Here is a 25,062-nt window from a genome sequence, read left to right on the forward strand (position 1 = left end):
ACCCAACGTTTCCAAATAGTTTATACCCAGTGTCTGTAGTAGTGATGATTCTTGTATGTTCCATCTACCACCCTACTAGATATAGTGTTAGTTGCTCCCCAGCCTTGAGCACTAGCATCTGTATGTATCGTGAATGTTGGGTTATTGATAACGATGGGGCTGGAACTATGCCAAATGTTCACTTTCCACCATTGTAATTCTGATATTGCTTTAGCTGGTAATTTCATGGTTCGGTCAAAATGACCTGCATGTTGTTTTAATGCTTGCACCTTTGCTCTTTGTAAGTTTTGGTAATGCAAAGGTCCAAGCTGGGTAGCTGGAAATGCTGCTACTAATTTCCCAATTACTCTTGCCACCTGTCGAATAGTTGGTTGATTGGTAATCATTAATTTGTTGCAGGCTTTTGCCAATTCTGCTGCTTTTTTGTTTTGGCAACGTTACAGACATGTGGACTGAGTTAATTGTGAATCCCAGATAGTCCATAGTTGTGGATAGCGTCAACTTAGATTTATCTGGATGTATGACAAACCCCAGAGTTTCAAATAAATGTTTGGTAGCTAATACCGCTGATTTAGCTAATTCCAGGGTTTTGCTCACTATCAAAATATCATCAAGATATGCCATGACAATATGTTTTTGTTTTCTCTTTGTGAGCGGGTAAACTCCCTGTGGGGTGCATGCTGAACTGGCGGCATACTTTTTTGAATGAATTCAATTTTGTATCCCTGAATACATTGTATTATATAATTATCGAGAGTGATAGCCCTCCATGCTTCCAAAAACAGGTGTAACCTTCCCCCTGTTAGTAAAGGCCCTGCACCTTTTATGTTCTGGAAGGAACCAGACCCACCTACCTCCATTGTTACCGGTAGAATATTCATTTCTTGGGTTTCCGGCTCTTCATCTGTCGAGGTGTTGCTGTGTGGGATTGGCGCATCTTCCATGGGGTCCGCTCTGGGCCCTGTCCTAAAAAAGACCTCCGGGGATGATATGCGGGCCCCATGCTTTCACCAGTACCATGATGTAGACGCCTACTGGTGGCTGCGTAGGGGTGCTGCCGTCTGGGTTGCGTGGCCTTGCTCGTTCCGGGGCCTGCCCTCATGAGTCCAAGTGCTTTAGACTCCTCGTCCAAATCTTTTACCTGCTTCGGCAGGTCTTTACCAAATAGCAGGATTTAAGGTCGTGAGGTCGGCGTTTTGCACAACACTGCAAATTTGGGATTGAGGGCAGGTCTTATGGCCTCTTTCCGTAAGTTGTTGATTTTGTACTGTGTGTTACACAGCAGAGCCAGGGTGTCTTGTTGGTTGTTGGTCATTTCGACACCGTCCACGGAACGAGCGTATGATGTTATGGCTGACGTCAGGAGCTTCAGAATTTTGGAGTTTTAGTTCTTGGGTTCGGATGCCCAACCCAATGTTCCCCCAGATTTGGTTATTGACGGCCAGTACATTGAGCGATATACAATTCTCCGGTGGCGTGTATAATTCCAACGCCTCATTGACTACCTGTTCTTGGAGTGGGTTAAAGGGCAGGTAGTCAATGCTAGCCGCCAGTTTAGGCTGTAACGGCTGTCCCGCTCGCGGTGTTACAGCGTAGCGGTTTACCACTTCCAGCAGCTCTTCCTGTTCCTGCACCCCCAGCATACTGCTGTTGTCTTCAGCCAAAAACCCCTCTTCTTGACCAGCCCCGCCCTGGTCACCAACGCTCCCCTCTGCTGAGGGAGATGCGATGGTCAGTGCTGGATATTGCAATGTTGAGGGTGTGCTTGCACTCCCTTGGCGAGCTTGCCCCATCTCCCGGGGCAAGTCCCGCTGGAGCATTTGCTCCATCAACCGCTCCATGCGGGACAAACGGTCACCTTTGCCGCTCTCGGGCGGCGTGTCTTCCGTGCCGGACTCATCGGAGTCAACCGGCCAGACCGACTTCTGTTTAGCCTTGCCTCCAACCCGCTGCGGTGGTTCGAGCTGAGCAGCTAGCGCCGTTGGGCTCGGCTCTACAGAAATTTAGTCGGTGACTGTGGACCGCAGCGAGTGCGGTCCAGGTGCCGCCGGTCGCCCCCCCCCACTGCTGGAACCCTCCTGGGCCATCAGTCGGACGGGGTGTGACCTTCTTTGTTTTTCTGCCCTTGTCCATGATCTCTATGAAACAGAGCACAATAAGGGTTTGGCATTAACGACCTCAGAATAAGTTTTACTTACCTGGAGGTCCCGTTTTAAACTCTCTAGCGGGAGAGCTCGTTCTCCCACCCGTCGCTGTTGCACTGCGTGAGACGCTATGTCGCGCATGCGTGCTGGCGGGGTCTTCACGTAGTCACTCACGTGACTCCGAAGTAAAATTAATGTTGTAACTAGCTCCATGTTTCTTCTGGGAATTAGTGTTGTATCATCTTAAATAATCAGCATTCTTTATGAGGAATCAGGAGTTGATCAGTTATAGCCTGAAGCCAACCATTCCAGAAAATGTGAATTAATAGCCAGGTCTATGAAATATATAACAGCTCATACAATTGTGTTACAGCCTATGTAAGAATCATTATTCGTTAAGTATAGCTATTCTAATACACAGTTCACAGTGGGATAGAGATTATTTTAAATTGTACATGTTATTTAAATACACTGATTCAAATCTTTAAAAAAATTATATTTAGTTTAGTTTTGAGATACAGCGTGGAAGCAGGCCCTTCAGCCCACTGCGTCTGTGCCAACCAGCGATGGTCAAGCACATTTGCACTATCCCACACAAAGGGGCAATTTACAATTTTTTTTTAACCAAAGCCAATTAACCTACAAACCTGTACGTCTTTAGAGTGTGGGAGGAAACCGGAGCTCCCGGAGAAAACCTTGTGTTAAACGTTATTCCCTTATCATGTATCTATACACTGTAAATGGATTGTCCGTAACCATGTATTGTCTTTCTGCTGACTGGTTAGCACTCGGTACACGTGACAATAAACTGAGCTAAACTTGACCCACGCAGGTCACGGGGAGAAGGTACAAACTCCGTACAGACAGCACCCGTGGTCAGGAGCGAACACGGGTCTCTGGAGCTGTAAGGCAACAAACTCTATCACTGCTCCACCGTGCCGTCCCACATGTTAAGGAATTGTGAAATATGTTCTGACCAGGTCTTCCTTCGTCCTGAAAACTCCAGTTAATCAAAATGCCCGGTCAGCGAAGGAGATTGCCTATGGCTGCCCTCGACGGCCTGTAACTAAATAGCGACCCCACTCCACTGCACTACGAGTTAAAAAGACCCATGACGAATAAATTTTACTTGCAGAAAATTTTTCAATATGCTGAAAATTTTTCTGCGGCCTAGCTGAGGCCACGAGTATTCGGGAACTTCCTTCGAGCATGAAGGACAATTCCAGCGACCTCATAGGACCTCCTAGGACCACGCGTCGACCATGCTGTGAGATTGAAGGTCGAAGTCACTCTTTAAACTCGCAGATTAGGTCGCCCAAGTGGGACAGCCCCTTTACTGTCTCTGATTATATTTTATCTCTGTACCACCCACTCCCCTGACATCAGTCTGAAGAAGGGTCTCGACACAAAACGTCACCCATACCATACCATTTGCAGTTGTACAGGGTCTTGGTGAGACCACACCTGGAGTATTGCGTACAGTTTTGGTCTCCTAATCTGAGGAAAGACATTCTTGCCATAGAGGGAGTACAGAGAAGGTTCACCAGACTGATTCCCGGGATGTCGAGTCATATGAAGAAAGACTGGATAGACTCGGCTTGTACACGCTAGAATTTAGAAGATTGAGGGGGGATCTTATAGAAACTTACAAAATTCTTAAGGTGTTGGACAGGGTAGATGCAGGAAAACTATTCCCGATGTTGGGGAAGTCCAGAACTAGGGCTCACAGTTTAAGATAAGAGGGAAGTCGTTTAGGACCGAGATGAGAAAAACGTTTTTCACACAGAGAGTGGTGAATCTGTGGAATTCTCTGCCACAGAAGGTAGTTGAGGCCAGTTCATTGGCTATATTTAAGAGGGAGTTAGATGTGGCCCTTGTGGCTAAAGGGATCAGGGGGTATGGAGAGAAGGCAGGGATGGGATACTGAGTTGGATGATCAGCCATGATCATATTGAATCGAAGGGCCGAATGGCCTACTCCTGCACCTATTTTCTATGTTTCTATGTTTCCCTCCAGAGATGCTGCCTCTCCCGCTGAGTTACCCCAGCTTTTTGTGTCTATCTTCTACATACATCAAAGTTGCATTGTACATCCAATTGGACTTGGGGGCTGAGATAGTTTGATCTTAGTCTCTGCCTTGGCTTGTGAATATAGAAAAGATTTATAAAGGTTTGAATTAGCCATCCACATTCCAACGTGTATCACTGTCCTTTCCTGTCAATAGATGAAACACTGAGCTGAGAGAGTACCAAGTAACCCTGCTTAATTCAGATTCAGATTCAGATTCAATTTTAATTGTCATTGTCAGTGTACAGTACAGAGACAACGAAATGCATTTAGCATCTCCCTGGAAGAGCGACATAGCAAATGATTTGAATAAATAATAATAAGTGATAATAAGTGGGGGGGTGATTGGCAGTCACCGAGGTACGTTGTTGAGTAGAGTGACAGCCGCCGGGAAGAAGCTGTTCCTGGACCTGCTGGTTCGGCAACGGAGAGACCTGTAGCGCCTCCCGGATGGTAGGAGGGTAAACAGTCCATGGTTGGGGTGAGAGCAGTCCTTGGCGATGCTGAGCGCCCTCCGCAGACAACGCTTGCTTTGGACAGACTCAATGGAGGGGAGCGAGGAACCGGTGATGCGTTGGGCAATTTTCACCACCCTCTGCAATGCCTTCCGGTCGGAGACAGATATTACATATTAATATTAATATTACACTTGAAAGAAAAAATAATGTACGTAAATAGTACCTTTCAAATTCCACCGACAACTCAGAATGTGACCTGCATCTAGAATATATTGGGAGTAATGAGCAAGGCAGGCTGTTTTTATGAAGAAAGAAAGAGAGTTAATGTCCTTTTAACTGAATGATCATTGACCTAAAACAGGGGCTTCCCTCTGTCATTGTAGTCATAAGGTCATAAGATCTTAATGTGATAGGAGCAGAATTAGGCCATTCAGCCCATCAAGTCTACTCCGCCATTCAATGCTGGCTGATCTATCTCTCCCTCCAAACCCCTAACCCCTTCTCCCCATAACCCCTGACATCCGTACTAATCAAGAATCTATGTATCTCTGCCTTAAAAATATCCATTGACTCGGCCTCCACAGCCTCCTGTGGCAAATAATTCCACAGATTCACCACCTCCTGACTAAAGAAGTTCCTCTTCATCTCCTTCCTAAAGGAACGTCCTTTAATTCTGAGGCTATAACCTCTAGTCCTAGACACTCCCACTAGTGGAGTGGTCAGGGCATAAGCTGTGGGCCACTTCCAATGTTTCCATTTCATAAATCCGTGCTGTCTGTGCGGAGTTTGCACGTTCTCCCCGTGACCTGCGTGGGTGTTCTCCGATGGTGTATGTAAAAGGAAACAAAGTGCTGGTGTAACTCAGCAGGTCAGGCACCATCTCTTGAGAATCCTTCTCTGGGTCTCGACCTGAAACCTCGCCTTGCCCACGTTCTCCAGAGATGCTGCCTGACCTGCTGAGTTACTTCAATACCTTGCAACCTCCAGTGTCCCTTGCTGCACTGTGGATACCTCTGCTGAAACTAGTCTGAGTTTCAGGTTGAGACGTAATGTTCCATTCTTGACTATCCCACTCCTACTATCCCTCTGGTCGAGGGATGGGGAAAGAAGTGGGAATTTATACTGATCTCTGTATCATATGTGTGTGGGAAGGAACAATAGACAATAGGTGCAGGAGTAGGCCATTCGGCCCTTCGAGTCAGCACCGCCATTCAATGTGATCATGGCTGATCATCCCCAATCAGTACCCCGTTCCTGCCTTCTCCCCATATCCCCTGACTCCGCTATTTTTAAGAGCCCTATCTAGCTCTCTCTTGAAAGCATCCAGAGAACCGGCCTCCACCGCCCTCTGAGGCAGAAAATTCCACAGACTCACAACTCTCTGTGAGAAAAAGTGTTTCCTCGTCTCCGTCCTAAATGGCTTACTCCTTATTCCTAAACTGTGGCCCCTGGTTCAGGTCTCCCCCAACATCGGGAACATGTTTCCTGCCTCTAGCGTGTCCAAGCACTTAACAATCTTATATGTTTCAATGAAATATCCTCTCATCCTTCTAAACTCCAGAATGTTCAAGCCCAGCCGCTCCATTCTCTCAGCATACGACAGTCCCGCCATCCCGGGAATTAACCTTGTAAATCTACGCTGCACTCCCTCAATAGCAAGAATGTCCTTCCTCAAATTAGGGGACCAAAACTACACACAATACTCCAGGTGTGGTCTCACTAGGGCTCTGTACAACTGCAGAAGGACCTCTTTGCTCCTATATTCGATTCCTCCTGTTATAAAGGCCAACATGCCATTCGCTTTCTTCACTGCCTGCCTCAGACTTTACAGCCAAGATGGACACACAATGCTGGGGGAACTTATCGTGTCAGACAGTCTCTGGAGAAAAGGATTAGATGATGTTTCGGGTCGGGACTCTTCTTCAGACTGAAAGATATAGAAGGCTAGAATCAAGCAGGATCGGCAACTAATGACCTTGGGAACGGTGGAATCCATAATGGCCCCGTGTTGTCTAAGATCCTAAAGTATTTGGCTGGATGCTCTTTTTAAGTCTAAACCCAAGAGATGAAGTTTGGACAAATGGAGGTCAAAGCCGTGACCTTGGTGCCTCTTTCCCCCCTCTGTTTATGCACGGTTGTGTGAGCTGGGAGGTGGAAAAGCTCCACTAGTATCCTGGAATTGGCCTAAAAAGCCAGTCCTCCCAAAGGCGAGGAGGAACTGGCAATAAATGGCCAGCAACACTCAAAACCCAAAATATGATCAAATAAGAAAAATTCCACTCCTCTAATCTCCCCTCCTTGCGGCCATGACTTGTTCTTTCCCGTTGAGTATTTTGTCAAATCCTTCTTGAAAAATCAAATTAGTTAAATTAGTTAAATTAGTTCCATCTGCTCTCGTGCTGAATAAACTAGTTCCATCTGCTCTCGCGCTGAATAAAATGAAGAACCAACAGAACAGTCCAGGACAGGAACGGGCCCTTCGGCCCACAATGTTTGTGCCGAGCATGATGCCAAGTTGGGGTGGGAGATTGCAACCTTCACGTGGTCCGCCCTGTTTCGACGAATGCAATCAACCTGGCGTGCACAATCAAATAAGATCAAATAGCACAAGTTGTCCTACAACTTTAGACTGTGCATGCCATACTCCAGATGAAGGAGAAGATGCCAAATTAAACTGATCTTATCTGCTGGAAAATGATCCATATCCCTCTATCCCCTGTATTCTAGTTACAGTCATAGGAATTGCTGTTTTGGTTATTTTGGACCAGGCTTTAGAGACACAGGTCCTTCGGCCCACCGAGTCCACGCCGACCAGCAATCACCCCGTACACTAGCACTATCCGACACGCTGGGTATGATTTACAATTTTACCGAAGCCAATTAACAACAAACCCGCATGCCTTTGGAGTGTGGGGGGGGAACCGGAGCACCCGGAGAAAACCCACGCAGTCACAGGGAGAACGTGCAAACTCCGTATAGACAGCACCGTTAGTCGGGATCGAACCGGGGCCTCTGGCACTGTGAGGCAGCAACTCTACTGGGCTGCCCCAAAGCTTTGAAGATAGGGAGGAGATTTGTGTGGGACGGAGCTGTGAGAAAGATGGGCCAGAATTAGGGTCAAGAAGTCTTTAAAACTGGATCAAAATACACGTCCACACAGTAACTCCTGGATACATTTGTAATTTAGAACTTAATTTGCAGGTTAGAAAATTATTCCATAAATGTCCAGAGACCTTTGTTTTTTCCTCAAGAAATCCAAAACATGTCAATTCATATCCTCCAGCTGTTTAGTGTAAAACCGTTGGCTGAAGCCCGGCACCATCATTACAGAGGCATTCACACACAATCAGACCCTCATCAATATACCATCAACAGGAGCATCACATAGCAACGCCTGAAAATGCTCTTCCACAAGGGATACCGTTAATGCTCGAATAACAAGCAGAGAGGAGGCTAACCTAGATGATGAAGGCAGGGAGATGCATCTGAATGGCTTTTAACCTTGAGAGGTGAAGAGAGCATAGCAGGCTGAAAAGGTTGGAAGAAGTTAAGGAGCTCCTTCGCCACTTGGGCAATTCTTCTGGGCATTTGAAATTCCAACAGCATGTTTTTCTTCGCTTCTTCACACTGTAAAAGAACGCATGGGTAATTCATTAAACTGTAGAATCATTAGGAGAGTGAAAGAGGCCATTTGGCCCATGAAGTCTGTACTGGCTCCCAGTAGACTCATTTATAGAATTGATAGGCAACGATGCTGGCCACGCATCTGACGCACTGCCAGTACTGACAACCGTATTCTATATCTGAAGATGGACACACAATGCTGGAGTAACTCAGTGGGTCAGGCAGCGTCTGTGGAGAAAAAGGATGGGTGACGTTTCGGGTCGGAAGCCTTCTTCAGGCACTTTGTATCCATCTTCGGTATAAACCAGCATCTGCAGTTCTTTCCTCTCCTTTTCATCCAGAGATGCTGCCTGACCTGCTGAGTTACTCCAGCACTTTGTGTCTATCTTCGGTGTAAACCAGCATCTGCAGTTCCTTCCTACACACTCTGTATCTTCCCCTCTGTTCTGTCAATTATATGTGAGCTTGACTTGTATTGTATTTATGTCTGATCTGTTTGAATAGATTACAAAACAAAGCTGTTCACTGTAATTCGGTACATGTGACAATAACGAACCTGAAACTAACCTTAAACATTCATTTTAAAAGCAGGTAGAGAAAAATGCTGGAGAAACTCAGCGGGTGAGGCAGCATCTATGGAGCGAAGGAAAAGGTAGCGTTTCGGGTCGAGACCCTTGACCCAACCTGAAACACCTAGCATTGTCCTCCACAGAAGCCTGACCGGCTGAGTTACTCCAGCACTTTGTGTTTTGCTCAAGATTCCAGCATCTGCAGTTCCTTGTGTCTCCCTCTTGAAAATTCCTGCCTTGAATGCCCTGACTGACATCTCCACCACCCCTAAAGAACTTACAAAATTCTTAAGGGGTTGGACAGGCTAGATGCAGGAAGATTGTTCCCGATGTTGGGGAAGTCCAGGACAAGGGGTCACAGCTTAAGGATAAGGGGGAAATCCTTTAGGACCGAGATGAGAAAAACGTTTTTCACACAGAGAGTGGTGAATTCCTGGAACTCTCTGCCACAGAAGGTAGGTGAGGCCGGTTCATTTGCAAAATTTAAGAGGGAGTTAGATGTGGCCCTTGTGGCTAAAGGGATCAGGGGGTATGGAGAGAAGGCAGGTACAGGATACTGAGTTGGATGATCAGCCATGATCATATTGAATGGCGGTGCAGGCTCGAAGGGCCGAATTGCCTACTCCTGCACCTATTTTCTATGTTTCTATGTTTCATAACAATTCTTTCTTCTCCCACTCTACCCTCCCCTCCACCTTTCACTCTATCCTTCACCCCCACTCTACCTTCTCTGAAACATATTTTCCTTCACCTTAAAGGGCATGTCCCATTGTACGAGCTAATTCAAGAGCTCTCCCGAGTTTTAAAAAAAAACTCGGGGTAAGCATGTAGAATGTGCGGAGCGGGTACGTCGGAGCTCAGGACGTCTCTTAGCGGCTCGTAACGCTAACGGCAGGCACTCGAGAAACGCCGTAAACTCGTGAAGACGCGTGAAGATTTTCAACATGTTGAAAAATGTCCACGAGAGCCCCGAGTACCTACGAGCGGCTATTACCGTAATTCTCCGAGTTCGACTCAGGGGAAACTCGGGAGAATTCTTGAATTAGCTCGTACAGCGGGACAGCCCCTTAATTTTGTGTGCACTTCAAATGCATTTAGAAGAATGCGGAGGTGACCTTATTCAAACATTATAACTCCTAAGGCCACACTGGCGCAGCGGTAGAGACCCGGGTTCGATCCCGACTACGGGTACTGTCTGCACAGAGTGTGTACATTCCCCGCGTGACCTCATTGGTTTTCTCCGGGTGCTCCGGTTTCCTCCCAAGTCTCCAAAGACGTAGAGGTTTGCAAATTAATTGGCTTCGGGAAAGATTGTAAATTGTCCCTGGTGTGTAGGATAGTGCTAGTGTACGGGGATCGCTGGTCGGCGCAGACTCGGTGGGCCGAAGGGCCTGTTTTCACACTGTACCTTTTAAACTAAAACTAAAAACCAAAAAGCTCGGAGCTGCTATATCACTGAGTCATTATTCAAAGATGAATTATTAATTCCATAAATTTTTAGAATTCATTATAATAATACTCAACTACCTGTGATAACTTTTAAGGAAGATTGTTTTGAACCAGAACACAGCTCAAAAAGATAAAATTGGAAGTCTGATTAAATGCAGCATTTAAGGCTGTGAAGTGAAAGGATGGTTTACATAAATGGTTTGGAATAGTTTAATTTAGTTTAGTTTTTAGGTAGCTGTCCCACTTGGGCGAGTTTAGAAGAGTTTGAAAAATTGACATGCTGAAGACCTCCTTCGACTATGTTGAAGACCAGCTACGACTAGCTACGACTAACTTCGGGAAAATTGGACACCGAATAGTGGAGAGTGAAGACGGCCTCCTTCGATCTCCCTTCGACTATGATGAGGACTATCTACGACTGCCATTGACTACCCTCGACTACCAACGACTAACATGCCGACCTACTACGATCTACTGCGACTAAACCTACGAGTAACAAAAAGTATTGATTTTTTCCATGGCGACCTTTTTTTACCCACGGGCATTTTTTAACATATTGAAAAAAACGCCGCAACCTAGCTGAGGCCTCGGGTACGCAAAGACCACTCTCGAGCATGGAGAGTTACGAAGACCTCCTAGGACCTCGTATCGACCATGCTGCGAGTATGAGTCGAGGGCAAACTCGCCAGAACTCGCGGATTAGGTCGCCCAAGTGGGACAGGACCTGACACAACACGAAGAAGGCTCTTCAGCCCATCGAGTCCACATGGACCATCGATCACCCGTTCACACTCATTCACCCCAGCGGTATGAATATTAATTTCTCTAAGTTCAAGTATCCTTGCTTTCTTTCTCCCTCTGTCCCTCCCCCACCCTAGTGGGGGAGGGACTAGTTTCACTGTCCTCCTGGTTAATTTTACTGACATTTTACTGATTGTATGCCTCGTTGTCAACTTCCCCTCTGCTAACAATGTATCATTCTACATTTCTTTAATCATCGTCTGCCTTGATCTGTCATTTTCGATGGGCCGAATGGCCTCCTGCACCTATTTTCTATGTTTCTATGTGTACATGGCTTGGTGTTGTGGAAGGGGATCTCTGTAAATTTAAAGGTTTAAAATGATCGTAGGAAGGGTAGTTACGTTTAGATACACAGCGCGGAAACAGGCCCTTCATCCAACCAAGTCCGCGCCGACCAGCGATCCCCGCACACGAATACTCTCCTACACACACTAGGGGCAATGTACACATACACCAAGACAATTAACCTACAAACCTGTACGTCTTTGGAGTGTGGGAGGAATCCGAAGATCTCGGAGAGAACCCACGCGGTCACGGGGAGAACGTACAAACTCCATACAGACAGCGCCCGTAGTCGGGATCGAACCCGGGACTCCGGAGCTGCAAGCGCTGTAAGGCAGCGACTCTATCGCTGCGCCACCGTGGCCAAACATCCGTGCGATACTTTCCTTTAATTGCATCGTTTAGTTTGGTTTAGTTCAGAGATACAGCGATGAAACACGCCCTTCGGCCCTTCGGCCCACTGACCAATGCCAGCCACCGATCCCCGTACACTAGCACTATCCTACACTCTAGGGGCAATTTACAAATTTCTATCCAAGCCAATTAACCTACAAACCTGTACGACTTCGGAGTGTGGGAGGAAACCGGAGCACCCGGATAAAACCCACGCCGTCACGGGGAGAACGTACAAACTCCGTACAGACAGCACCCGTAGTCAGGATTGAACCGGGTCTCTGGTGCTGTAAGACAGCAATTCTACCGCTACACCACCATGCCATTCCTGTAAGGGAGTGGGATTTCTCTGCGAGTGAGCAGGGGCTCAATGGGCAGAATGGCTTCCTTCTATACCCTGTGTACATGAGCCTCATCTCACCTTGTCATTCCTGCTATTCCTTTCATGTTTGTGCACTTATTAAGCGTCCCCTTAAACTCCGCCATGCCACTTGTCCCAATCCATATCCACCCCACTCCACAATTTGTTTAGCTACTTTAGAAATACGCCACGGAAACAGGCCCTTCGGCCCACTGAGTCCATACCAACCAACAATCCCCGCACGCTAACACTACCCTACACACCTTAAGGGCAATTTTCAATTATACCAAGCCAATTAACCTACAAACCTGTACCTCTTTGGAGTGGGAGGAAAATGGAAATCGCGGAGAAAACCCACGCAGGTCACGAGGAGAAGGTACTAACTCCGTACATGCAGCACCCTTAGTCAGGATCGAACCCAAGACTCTGGCACTGTAATGCCCCTGTCCCACTTAGGAAACCTGAACGGAAACCTCTGGATACTTTGCGCCCCACCCAAGGTTTCCGTGCGGTTCCCGGAGGTTGCAGGTGGTTGCCGGAGGTTGCAGGTAGTGGAAGCAGGTAGGGAGACTGACAAAAACCTCCGGGAACCGCACGGAAACCTTGGGTGGGGCGCAGAGTCTCCAGAGGTTTCCGTTCAGGTTTCCTAAGTGGAACAGGGGCATAAGGCAGCAACTCTACCGCTGCGCCACCATGCCACAAATGTGGTAGTGGGCTCCAATATCCCATTCAGATTTCCAGCAATTTCATTATATATATATATATATATATATATATTTCTATCTCTACTGTAATGTTAGGGCTTGCCTTGGCTCTGCACCGCATAAATCAAAACCATTGACAAAAAAAATCAGTCCGTAGGAGTCCTTGAATTCCCTCAAGCTGCCTGTGTTGTGTTCCCATGGTTAGCATCAGCTTGAAGCAACTTTGTCCAGTCACCGCCCCCCCCATCGCCCATCTTCACACAGAATTCTTCATTGTCGTTATCCTTTGCTATGCTTTTATGCTGCAACTTTATTAGTCCTAAATAAAACAGTAAATGTTAAGTCAACAATTTTCCGCACCTTGTCGATTACGTTATATGGCCCAATGTGCATTAGAAATTCCGCCTAGTTTTTTTAATTTTCAATTAAACAGTAAGATTTATTCGTGCCAATCTAGGCGCAATTTCATATTATTTTTCCCTTGGGCCGCACTGCCTCCATTATTGACGTCGGTGGGTTTTTTTTCCCCCGCCTCCCTCTTTCCCCCCCCAAAAAAAATTAATAATGGCAGTTTTCAACAAAAAGTCAAGAAATTACACTGTGGGAAACGGGAACGGGGATTTAGGTGAAGCGTGATAAAGTTTGTAAGTCGAGGTTGAGCGTTTGTCGTTTTTGCTAAATCAGAGCGCATTAAAATTGCACAAAAAAAAAATAATGAAAGGCGATTTGCATATTTTGCAGCAATATTGAATGGGGATCAGTTTTTTTTTTTTGCCCGCCGTTCTGAACAAACAAAAACATGCAATTAATATCTCAAATGACAACTCAAGACTGACCGGAAAGCCTGATTAGCGATACTTAATTAGGAGCCTCGCAAAACTAAATCCTTTCTCAAATCCCACACTGTGTGTACAGTGGAAGATGCAGCAATGAGTTTAGTCCCTGATACAATATTTACTCTTCTGTGATATGTTTGCACGGGGGTTTTTCAGGGAATTACAAAGACATTCCAAAAAAATTGATATTCAAATATATGCCTATGAAAGTAATCATCACATGCAGGAAGTAAAGCAATTATCATGCTGGCATTTATGAAATAGTTAATTAATAGCTTGTCTCACGCAATCCTGGCTTTCATTTCTAAAATATTTAATCCGTTAATATCAAATACAGCGCACCATTGCGAAGTGACATCTGGCAAAGTGGAAGGCAGTTTAAAGAATGATCTTATCAGTAGAATTGGAAATTCCAGAAAGCAGCGAAATGTAGAACCTTCCCTGCAGTTTGTGAGACCCACTACTACCAAACGATTCTTTTACGTGTAGGAAAATGGAACTGCAGATGCTGGTTGACAAAAAAAGACACAAAGTGCTGGAATACGAATGCTCCGGCCCCCATGACTGAGGAAGGATGTGCTGGTGTGTGACAGGGTCCAGAGGAGGTCTACCAGAATGATCCCAGGAATGAGTGGGTTAACATATGGTGAGCGTTTGACGGCGCTGGGCCTGTACTCGCTGGAGTTTAGACGGATGAGAGGGGGGGACCTCATAGAAATTTACCAAATAGTCAAAGGCCTGGATAGAGTGGATGTGGAGAGGATGTTTCCATTAGTGGGAGAGTCTAGGACCAGAAACCATTGCCTCAGGTTCCCTTTAGAATGGAGATGAGGAGGAATTTCTTTGGTCAGAGGATGGTGAATCTGTGGAATTCATTGCCACAGTTGGCTGTGGAGGCCAAGGCAATGCATATTTTAAAGGCAGAGATTGATAGTTTCGTGATTTCGTAAGGGTGCCAGGGGTAATGGGGAGAAGGCAGGGGAATGGGATTGAGAAGTAAAGATAGATCAGCCATGATTGAATGTCAGAGAACATTTGATGGGCCAAATAGACAATAGACAATAATAGACAACAGGTGCAGGAGTCGGCCATTTTGCCCTTCAAGCCAGCATCGCCATTCAATGTGATCATGGCTGATCATCCCCAATCAGTACCCCCCCCCTCATTCCTGCCTTCTCCCCATATCCCCTGACTCCGCTATTTTTAAGAACCGTATCTAGCTCTCTCTTGAAAGCATCCAGAGAACCTGCCTCCACCTGAGGCAGAGAATTCCACAGACTCACCACTCTCTGTGAGAAAAAGTGTTTCCTCATCTCCGTTCTAAATGGCTTATCCTTATTCTTAAACTGTGGCCCCTTCTGCCTGTGGCCTAATTCTGCTCCTAGAACTAATAAACTTGTGAGTACCTTTGTGGGTCAGGCAGCATCCCAGGAGAAAATGGATTGTTCATAAGTTCTTGCAGGCTCGAAGCGCCGAATGGCCTACTCCTGCACCTAATTTCTATGTTTCTATGTTTCTTAAGTCATAGGAGCAAAATTAGGATATCCGGCCCTTCGCTTCAACTCCACCATGCAAATATAGCTGATCTATCTTTCCCTCTCAATCTGATTCTCCTGCCTTCTCCCCATAACCCCTGACACCAACATTACAGAAATAAATTACAATTAAAAAATGCAATATTAGTTACACTTCAAAACTACTTCATAAGGCACAAAGAGAGTCAAGAGAGTTTTAGTGTTATATGTCCTAGATAGAACAATGAAATTCTTACTTGCTGCAGCACAGCAGAATATGGAAACTCAGCGGGACAGGCAGCGTCTCTGGAGAGAAGGAATGGGTGGCGTTTCGGGTCGAGACCCTTCTTCAGACTGAGAGTCTCCCTCTTCCTCTCTCCTGGCTCTGTCTGAAGAAGGGTCTCGACCCGAAACCTCTCTGACATACCGAATCTCCGTAATCTTCTCAGGAAGTAGAGGCGTTTAGATACGCTGAGGCTATGAAGGACACACTATTAATCCAAATTGCGGCAGGGTCTTGATCAGTTGGGCAGGTGGGCTGAGGAATGGTTGATGGAATTTCTCTGGATACAGAGAAATGTGAGGTGTTGCATTTTGGGAAGTCTAACAAGACAGGACCTACAAAATGAATAGCAGGGCTCTTGGGAGCATTGTAAAGCAGAGAGATCTAAGAGTTCCTTGAAATTGGCATCACATGTAAATAGAGTGTTCAAAAAGGCTTTTGGTGCATTGGCCTTCATCAGTCAAATTATTGACTATCAAAGTTGGGAAGTCATGCAAGGCCCCCCTAGATCTCGAGGCCCTAGGCTTAAGCCTATGAAACCTATAGGTTACTCCGGCCCTGATGTTATAGTTATATAAGACTACATCAGATTGTCATAAGTTATACATAAGATTATACATTAGTTATATAAGATTGTGATGGGGCCACATTTAGAGTATTGTGTTCAGTTCTGGTCACCATGTTATAGGAAAGATGTTGTCAAGCTGGAAAGGGAGCAGAGAACAATGATAAGGTTGTTGCCAGGACTAAAGGGCCTGAGCTACAGTGGCTTGCAAAGGTTTTCATACCCCTTGAACTTTTCCACATTTTGTCACGTTACAACCACAAACGTAAATGTATTTTATTGGGATTTTATGTGATAGACCAACACAAAGTGGCACATAATTGTGAAGTGGAAGGAAAATGATACATGGTTTTCAAATTTTTTTACAAATAAAAAACTGAAAAGTGTGGCGTGCAAAAGTATTCAGCCCCCTTTACTCTGATACCCCTAAATAAAATCCAGTGCAACCAATTGCCTTCAGAAGTCACCTAATTAGTAAATAGAGTCCACGTGTGTAATCTAATCTCAGTGTAAATACAGCTGTTCTGTGAAGGCCTCAGAGGTTTGTTAGAGAACATTAGTGAACAAACAGCATCATGAAGCCCAAGGAACACACCAGACAGGTCAGGGATAAAGTTGTGGAGAAGTTTAAAGCAGGGTTAGGTTATAGATAAATATCCCAAGCTTTGAACATCTCACGGAGCACTGTTCAATCCATCATCCGAAAATGGAAAGAGTATGGCACAACTGCAAACCTACCAAGACATGGCCGTCCACCTAAACTGACAGGCCGGGCAAGGAGAGCATTGATCAGAGAAGCCACCATGGTAACTCTGGAGGAGCTGCAGAGATCCACAGCTCAGGTGGGAGAATCTGTCCACAGGACAACTATTAGTCGTGCACTCCACAAATCGGGCCTTTATGGAAGAGTGGCAAGAAGAAAGCCATTGTTGAAAAAAAGCCATAAGAAGTCCTGTTTGCAGTTTGCCACAAGCCATGTGGGGGACACAGCAAACATGTGGTGGAAGGTGCTCTGGTCAGATGAGACCAAAATTGAAGTTTTTGGCCTAAATGCAAAACGCTATGTGTGGCGGAAAACTAACACTGCACATCACCCTGAACACACCATCCCCACTGTGAAACATGGTGGTGGCAGCATCATGCTGTGGGGATGCTTTTCTTCAGCAGGGACAGGGAAGCTGGTCAGAGTTGATGGGAAGATGGATGGAGCCAAATACAGGGCAATCTTGGAAGGAAACCTGACTTGTGACTGGGGCGGAGGTTCACCTTCCAGCAGGACAACGACCCTAAACATACAGCCAGAGCTGCAATGGAATGGTTTAGATCAAAGCATATTCACGTGTTAGAATGGCCCAGTCAAAGTCCAGACCTAAATCCAATTGAGAATCTCTGGCAAGACTTGAAAATTGCTGTTCACAGACGCTCTCCATCCAATCTGACTGAGCTTGAGCTATTTTGCAAAGAAGAATGGGCAAAAATATCAGTCTCTAGATGTGCAAAGCTGGTAGAGACATACCCCCAAAAGACTTGCAGCTGTAATTGCAGCGAAAGGTGGTTCTACAAAGTATTGACTCAGGGGGGCTGAATACGTTTGCACGCCAAACTTTTCAGTTTTTTATTTGTAAAAAAATTTGAAAACCATGTATCATTTTCCTTCCACTTCACAATTATGCACCACTTTGTGTTGGTCTATCACATAAAATCCCAATAAAATACATTTACGTTTGTGGTTGTAACGTGACAAAATGTGGAAAAGTTCAAGGGGTATGAATACTTTTGCAAGCCACTGTATATCGAGAGGGTGAGCAGGCCAAGACTTTACTCCTTGGAGCGCAAGAGGATGAGGGGTGATCTTATAGAGGACTACAAAATCATGAGAGGAATAGATCAGATTAATGCAGAGTATTTTACCCAGAGTAGGGGAATCGAGAACCACAGGACATAGGTCTTACGTGAGTAGGGGGGAAGATTTAATATGAACCTGAGGGGTAACGTTTTCACACAAAGGGTGGCGGGTGCATGGAATGAGCTGGGGGACGAGGTAGTTGAGGCAGGTACTATACCAATGTTTAAGAAACATTTAGGCCGGTACTTGTATAGGGTAGGTTTAGAGGAGTATGAACCAAACACAGACAGGTAGGACTGTTGTAGATTGGGTATGTTGGTAGGCTTGGGCAAGTTGGGCTGAAGGGCCTGTTTCCACGCCGTAAGACTATGACTTTAAATCCTTTTGTTTTTTTGTTTTTTTGTTCTTTTTTTAAATTATTAGAAGCAAACATATTATAAAGTATAGTTACATATTATAGTAAAAAAAACTTTTCATATACATCAATCATACATTATTAAAATTTTCAATTGTCGATTCATTCTGCTTCTAGTGATTTTTTTATTAAGATAGAAAGAGAGAGAAAGAGAGAAAAAAGAATTACAAATATCAAAAAACAGAAAAGGTGGAATGAATTACTTATAATACGTCATTGGAGATAGGTTCGTAGATTATAAAGTATAGCTTTTCATCTAATCCTGAGTTCAAGTTTCAGTTGGGTTTTCGTGCCGGGCCAATCTATCCCTTCAAATAGTTAATGAATGGAGACCATATTTTAACAGAAAGTTCTTGTTTGTCCATTAAGACAAGTCTAATTATTTCTAGATGTAGGGTCTCCGACATTTCCACAATCCACATTTAAATATGGAGAGTATGGGGGTGTGGAGTATGGAGAGAAGGCAGGGATGGGATACTGAGTTGGATGATCAGCCATGATCATATCGAATGGCGGTGCAGGCTCGAAGGGCTGAATGGCCTACTCCTGCACCTATTTTCTATGTTTCTATGTTTCTAAATCCTTTTGTTAACATGGAATTGTTAACATTGGCTCGAAGGGCCGAATTGCCTACTCCTGCACCTATTGTCTATTGTCTATTGAATTGGTTATATCTTTGCAACACCAGAAGGCCAGTCAATGAAACCCTTCTAAAGTATCGTCACTGCTGTATTGTCGGAGGAAGGCGTGCAAAAGTATTCTTGTTTGTTCTGCAAGATGTGGATGAAGTTGGCAAGGCCACATCTATCGCCCATCTTACTCTAGTAATGACCCTGAATCAACGTGTTCCAACGTGATTAATTTAAATGTTCTGTTTTCCCCAAGTCAGTGACACTGCGATTAATAATACAGAACACTTTAATGTATTTTTAACACACTTAATGATTTTAACAATCGGGGAACTTGTTTCTGCTGTTCATTTTTAGAATGAAAAATGTAAAGGTGCTTAACTGGAATAAATTTATTGTTTCACTATTAATAGTAAATATTGGAACTCGTTCCCAAGATGCCTAGTACCAGTGCAAAGACAATTACATCCTAATTATATCGCAGGCTAGGACTCTATTCCTTGGAGCGCAGGAGGATGAGGGGTTATCTTATAGAGGCACAGATTTGGGGAATTTATTTTTTTTAAAATATTTTTTATTAGAAGTAAGTACAATAATGTAGTACATAAGTACATAATACATAATGAGATATTACAGTTCATGTACAACTTCTTGTTTCAAATTTAACAGAATAGAACAGAAAATGAGACATAGAAATATAGAAAATAGGTGCAGGAGTAGGCCATTCGACCCTTCGAGCCTGCACCGCCATTCAATATGATCATGGCTGATCATCCAACTCAGTATCCAAGGGACAAGCCAAGATAGAGAAGAAAAGAGCATCATAAGCCGTGATAATAGTGTTAGATCGTGAGATTGTAAAGAAAGCCCGAAGAAAAGTTAGAAGGGGATAGAGTGGAAAAAAGAGAAGAGAAAAAAAAGAGATAGAGAAAAAGAAAAGAAATAAAAATAAAGAGATTGAAAGAGAAATACCTAGTTAATATCTTTATCCACCCTTCACCCAGTTCTGAAACGTTTAATTTCTAAGGTTATGTTGCACCATATGCTTGTAAAAAGTCGATAAAAGAAGAGCAAGATTTGGGGAATTGATAACCAGACGATATACTGTAGGTTTAAGGTGAGAGGGGGGGGAAAGATTGCCGTTCATAAGTGATAGGAGCAGAATTAGGCCATTCGGCCCATCCAGTCTACTCCGCCATTCAATCATGGCTGATCTAACCCCATTCTAAAACCTCCTAACCCCATTCTCCTGCCTTCTCCCCATAACCTCTGACACTCGCACTAATCAAAAACCTATCTATCTCTGCCTTAAAAATATCCACTGACTTGGCCTCCACAGCCTTCTGCGGCAAAGAATTCCACAGATTCACCACCCTCTGACTAAAAGCATTTCTCCTCGTCTAACTTCCTAAAATAACGTCCTTTAATTCTGAGGCTACGACCTCTGGCCCTAGACTCTCCCACTAGTGGAAACATTCTCTCCACATCCAATCTCTCCAAGCCTTTCACCATTCTGTGCGTTTCAATGCGGTGCCCCCTCATTCTTCTAAACTCTCCATTGAGTACAGGCCCAGTGCCGACAAACACTCATCGTACACATTCCTGGGATCATTCTTGTAGAACATCCTACGGACCCTCTCCGGAGCCAGCTCATCCTTCCTGGTCCTTCTACAGGCACTTGCTTCGCATCGTAACCTGCTTGAAGTGCCTTACTAAGCAGGCTATCCAGCGAACCATCAGCCTGACACTCAAAATGCAAATCAGCGACTAAGCTGATTAATAACCAGAGTAAAAATCCGAGCAGCGGGAGGAAAAAGTGCTTTATATTAAGGGGAGTATCTGACCAACGACTTGGAAATCCAGCAGCCACACTCCATGTGCTCAATTAGGGGGAGTGACATTCGCAGCACATGTTACTGTAATAAAGCCCTCACTATGTATTCAAACGCACACGATTCCGACACCGTTAACATTCTAATGCACTGGGTGTGTCTGGCAGCAATAATTGCCAGCTGATTTGGCAGCACCGCCGAATCTCCAAGACGCTCCGCTCCCAATCGAAGGCGTCCGAGCCCCAGCTTAGGTCTTGCAACATCAATAAAACATAACAAGGAATATCTACTGAACTGTCCAGGCCACACGAAGGTTCAGATGTATTTCTTCGCGCTGATCCTCAAACACAAAGCTAAGAGGCAAGTTAATGAGTCTTACAGCTCTTAAGGTACTGATTGGGGATGATCAGCCATGATCACATTGAATGGCGGTGCTGGCTCGAAGGGCTAAATGGCCTACTCCTGCACCTATTGTCTATTGTCTATTGTCTATTGTCTAAAGCGGGGCCCATGATTGTGCCAGCTATCTCTAACCAGGGGAAATTTCGGATAGGATACCTGGCCTTTATGAATCCGATGCTGTGCATCTTACAACAGGCAATGGAAGATTAACACCTGCAGATTTGTTGCTAATAAACCAGGGATCCGATCCGTGTTTTTGTGCAACAGATAATGTCGCAGAACAATTGTTGCTGGGATAATTAGGAAGAAAATTGTCGGAATCCTTGTGACCTGCTGGGCGGCGCGGTGGCACAGCGGTAGAGTTACGGCCTCCCAACGCCAGAGAGCCGGGTTTGATCCTGACTACCGGGTTCGATCCCGTCTGTACGGAGTTTGTACGTTCTTCCCTGTGGGTTTTCCCCGGGTGCTCCAGTTTCCTCCCACACTCCAAAGGCGTGCACGTTTGTAGGTTAATTGGCTTCTGTAAATTGTCCCTAGAGTGCTATTTTACGGGCTGATCGCTGGTCAGCATGGATTCGGTGGGTCGAAGGGCCTGTTTCCACGCTGTATCTCTAAAGTGTAAAGATATTAGCTTATCTTGTTTAGGCTTAAGTTTATTGTTGGCACATGTACTGAGGTACTGTGAATAAAATTGTTTTTGCATTCTGTCCAAACAGGGTTTGAAGGTTAATTGGCCTCTGTATATTGCCCCCAGTGTTTAGGGGTAGGTGGCAAAGTGGGATGCATAGGACTAGTGTGAACAGGTGATCAAAGGTGGTGCGGGCTTAGTGGGCCTAAAGGCCTGTTTCCAGGCTGCACCTCCAAACAAAAGATCAGATATACCATACACAGAAAGCAAAGGGGAAAGATATAGTGTGCAGGATAGGATAGTACAATAATTAAGAGGGTTTATTTTTCATGGATATCCCCTGTTACTTTTTTCAGAGTTCCAGAGGATTTTGACAGGACTCGAGGGGCTGAGCCAGAGGGAGAGGTTGAGCAGGCTGGGTCTGTATTCCTTGGAGCGCAGGAGGATGAGGAGTGATATTATGGAGGTGTATAAAATCATGAGAGGAATAGATGGGGTAGATGCACAGAGTCTCTTGCTCAGAGTAGGGGAATCGAGGGCCAGAGGACACAGGTTTAAGGTGAGGGGGGGGGGAAATTATTTAATAAGAATCTGAGGGGTAACATTTTCACACAAAGGGTGGTGGGTGTATGGATCAAGCTGCCAGAGGAGATAGTTGAGGCTGGGACTATCCCAACGTTAAAGATACAGTTAGACATGTGCATGGATAGACAGGTTTGGAGAGATATTGGCCAAACGCGGGCTGGTGGGACTAGTGTAACTGGGACATGTTGGCTGGTGTGGGCAAGTTGGTCTGAAGGGCCTGTTTCCACACTGTATCACTCTATGACTTTAATAAATCAGATATACCATACCTAGATGCAATCAGTTAAAACTCAAGTACAATAGACAGAGCAAAGGGGAAGATATTGAATGCAGGGTTGGACAGTGAAAGAATTGAGAGGGTTTTTTTCATGGATATCGTCTGTTACTGCTTTTTCTTTCCTGAGGATGTTGCCAGGACTCGAGGGTCTGACCCATAGGGAGAGGTTGACTAGGCTGGGACTCTATTCCTTGGAGCGCAGGAGGGTGAGGCCGGTGTGGGCAAGTTGGGCAAAAGGGACTGTTTCCACGCTGTATCACTCTACGGCTCGATGAAGTTAGGGGAATTATCAATTTCACAACCTAAATCACAACCTCCAGGCTTGTTGCATCAGTGCTCTTGCCTGCCTCACCTCCGGTGGCACTGAAATACACACGCTTCTGCCAATCTACTGTGCACTGCCTCTAACAACTTGCAGCGCATCCAAATCTCCACTTCCTGCCCCACAGTGCTTCTCTAATGCATCTGAGGCTTCGGGGGGGTGGGGTGGGGGAAAGGGGTTTGACATGGTAGATGCTGAGGGGTTGTTGCACCTCCAGGGCCTGTCCGGAGCTCCAGAAAGTGGTGCGTCTTTGGAATTCTCTCCCCCACAGAACTATGCAGACTGAGTCGTTAAATACGTGTAGGAAAGAACTGCTCAGTGTAGAAACAAGGAAATGAAGATGCTGGTTTAGTCTGAAGATGGACACAAAATGCTGGAGTAACTCAGCAGGTCAGACAGCATCTCTGGAGAGAAGGAATGGGTGACGTTTCTGGTCTGAAGAAGGGTCTCGACCCGAAACGTCACCCGTTCCTTCTCTCCAGGGATGCTGCCTGTCCCGCCGAGATACTCCAACATTTGGAGTTACTTCCAGTACCAGGAGCCACAGTTTAAGAATAAGGAGTAATCCATTTGGAACGGAGACGAGGAAACACTTTTTCACACAGAGAGTGGTGAGTCTGCGGAATTCTCTGCCTCAGAGGGCGGTGGAGGCAGGTTTTCTGGATGCTTTCAAGAGAGAGCTAGATAGGGCTCTTAAAAATAGCGGAGTCAGGGGCTATGGGGAGAAGGCAGGAACGGTACTGATTGGGGATGATCAGCCATGATCACATTGAATGGCGGTGCTGGCTCGAAGGGCCGAATGGCCTACTCCTGCACCTATTGTCTATTGTCTATTGTGTCTGGAGTTGTTGAATATATTCAAGGCTAAAATTGACTGTTTTTTGGATTACAGAGAACAGACTGGAAAGTGGAGCAGACACCAAGATCAGATCAGCTATCACCTTACTGAATGGCGGAGAAGACTCGAAGGGCCATATGGCCCACAAAAAAGAGAGAGAGAGAGAGAGAGAGAGAGAGAGAGAGAGATCTCGCGCGAGCGAGATAGTATATAGGAGAGATAGATAGAGCTATCGCCTATATCGAGATATAGATGAGATAGAGAGCGATCGGGATCGAGGTAGGAGAGGAGGCTACGCTCTATCTCTCTCGCATAGCTCTATCTGCGCTCTCTCTACTCTCGGCTCTCGCTCTCTCTCTGCTCCTCTCCGATGACTCTCTCTTACCTACTCGCGTCTTCTTTCTTGAGGCTCCCTCTCTCTCTCCTCTAGACCTCTCTCTTTCTCTCTCCTCTCTCGACTTTTCTCTCTCTCTCAGACCTCGTCTCTTTTCTTGCTGCTCTCTCTCTTCTGAGGAGGGCTCTAGAGGGCGAGACGAGAGAGAACCTCTCTCTGCTCGGGAGATCAGAGAGAGAAGAGGAGTTGAGAGATGACCGTGAATAGGGAAGAGAGGGAGAGAAGAAGAGAGGAAAAAAGAAAAGAAGATTAGAGAGAGAGAGCGAGAGAGAGAGAGAGAGGGAGAGAGAGAGAGCAGAGAGAGAGAGAGAGAGAGAGAGAGAGTCGTTTTGTGTATGACGTGATCTGTTGTATTATTTGATGTGTTGAATAAAGTCTTGGAATTGGAAAAAAAAAAAAAAAAGAGAGCGAGAGAGAGAGAGGAAGAGAGGGAGAGAGGAAGAGAGGGAGAGAGAGATAGATAGATAGAGGGAGAGAGGTTTCAGAGATGGTCCACATCAATTTTAGGCAAAGATGAAAGTTGGTGATTAAGCCATGAAATTTGCAGGTTTAGTTGTTAGTTTACAGATACTACACGGAAACAGGATCTTTGGCCCACCGAGTCCGCATCCACCAGCGATCCCTGCACACTAACACTACCCTACACACACTGGGGACAATTTACATTTATACCGAGCCAATTAACCTACAAACCCGCACGTCTTTGGAGTGTGGGAGGAAACCGGAGATCCCGGAGAGGACTCATGCAGGTCACGGAGAGAACGTACAGATTAACCCGCGCAGTCAGGAGTAACCGTAACCCGGGTCTCCGGCGCTGTAAGTCTGCAACTCTACCGCTGCACCA

Source organism: Amblyraja radiata, chromosome 10 (assembly GCF_010909765.2).
Source record: "Amblyraja radiata isolate CabotCenter1 chromosome 10, sAmbRad1.1.pri, whole genome shotgun sequence".
NCBI classification, from domain to species: Eukaryota; Metazoa; Chordata; class Chondrichthyes; order Rajiformes; family Rajidae; genus Amblyraja; species Amblyraja radiata.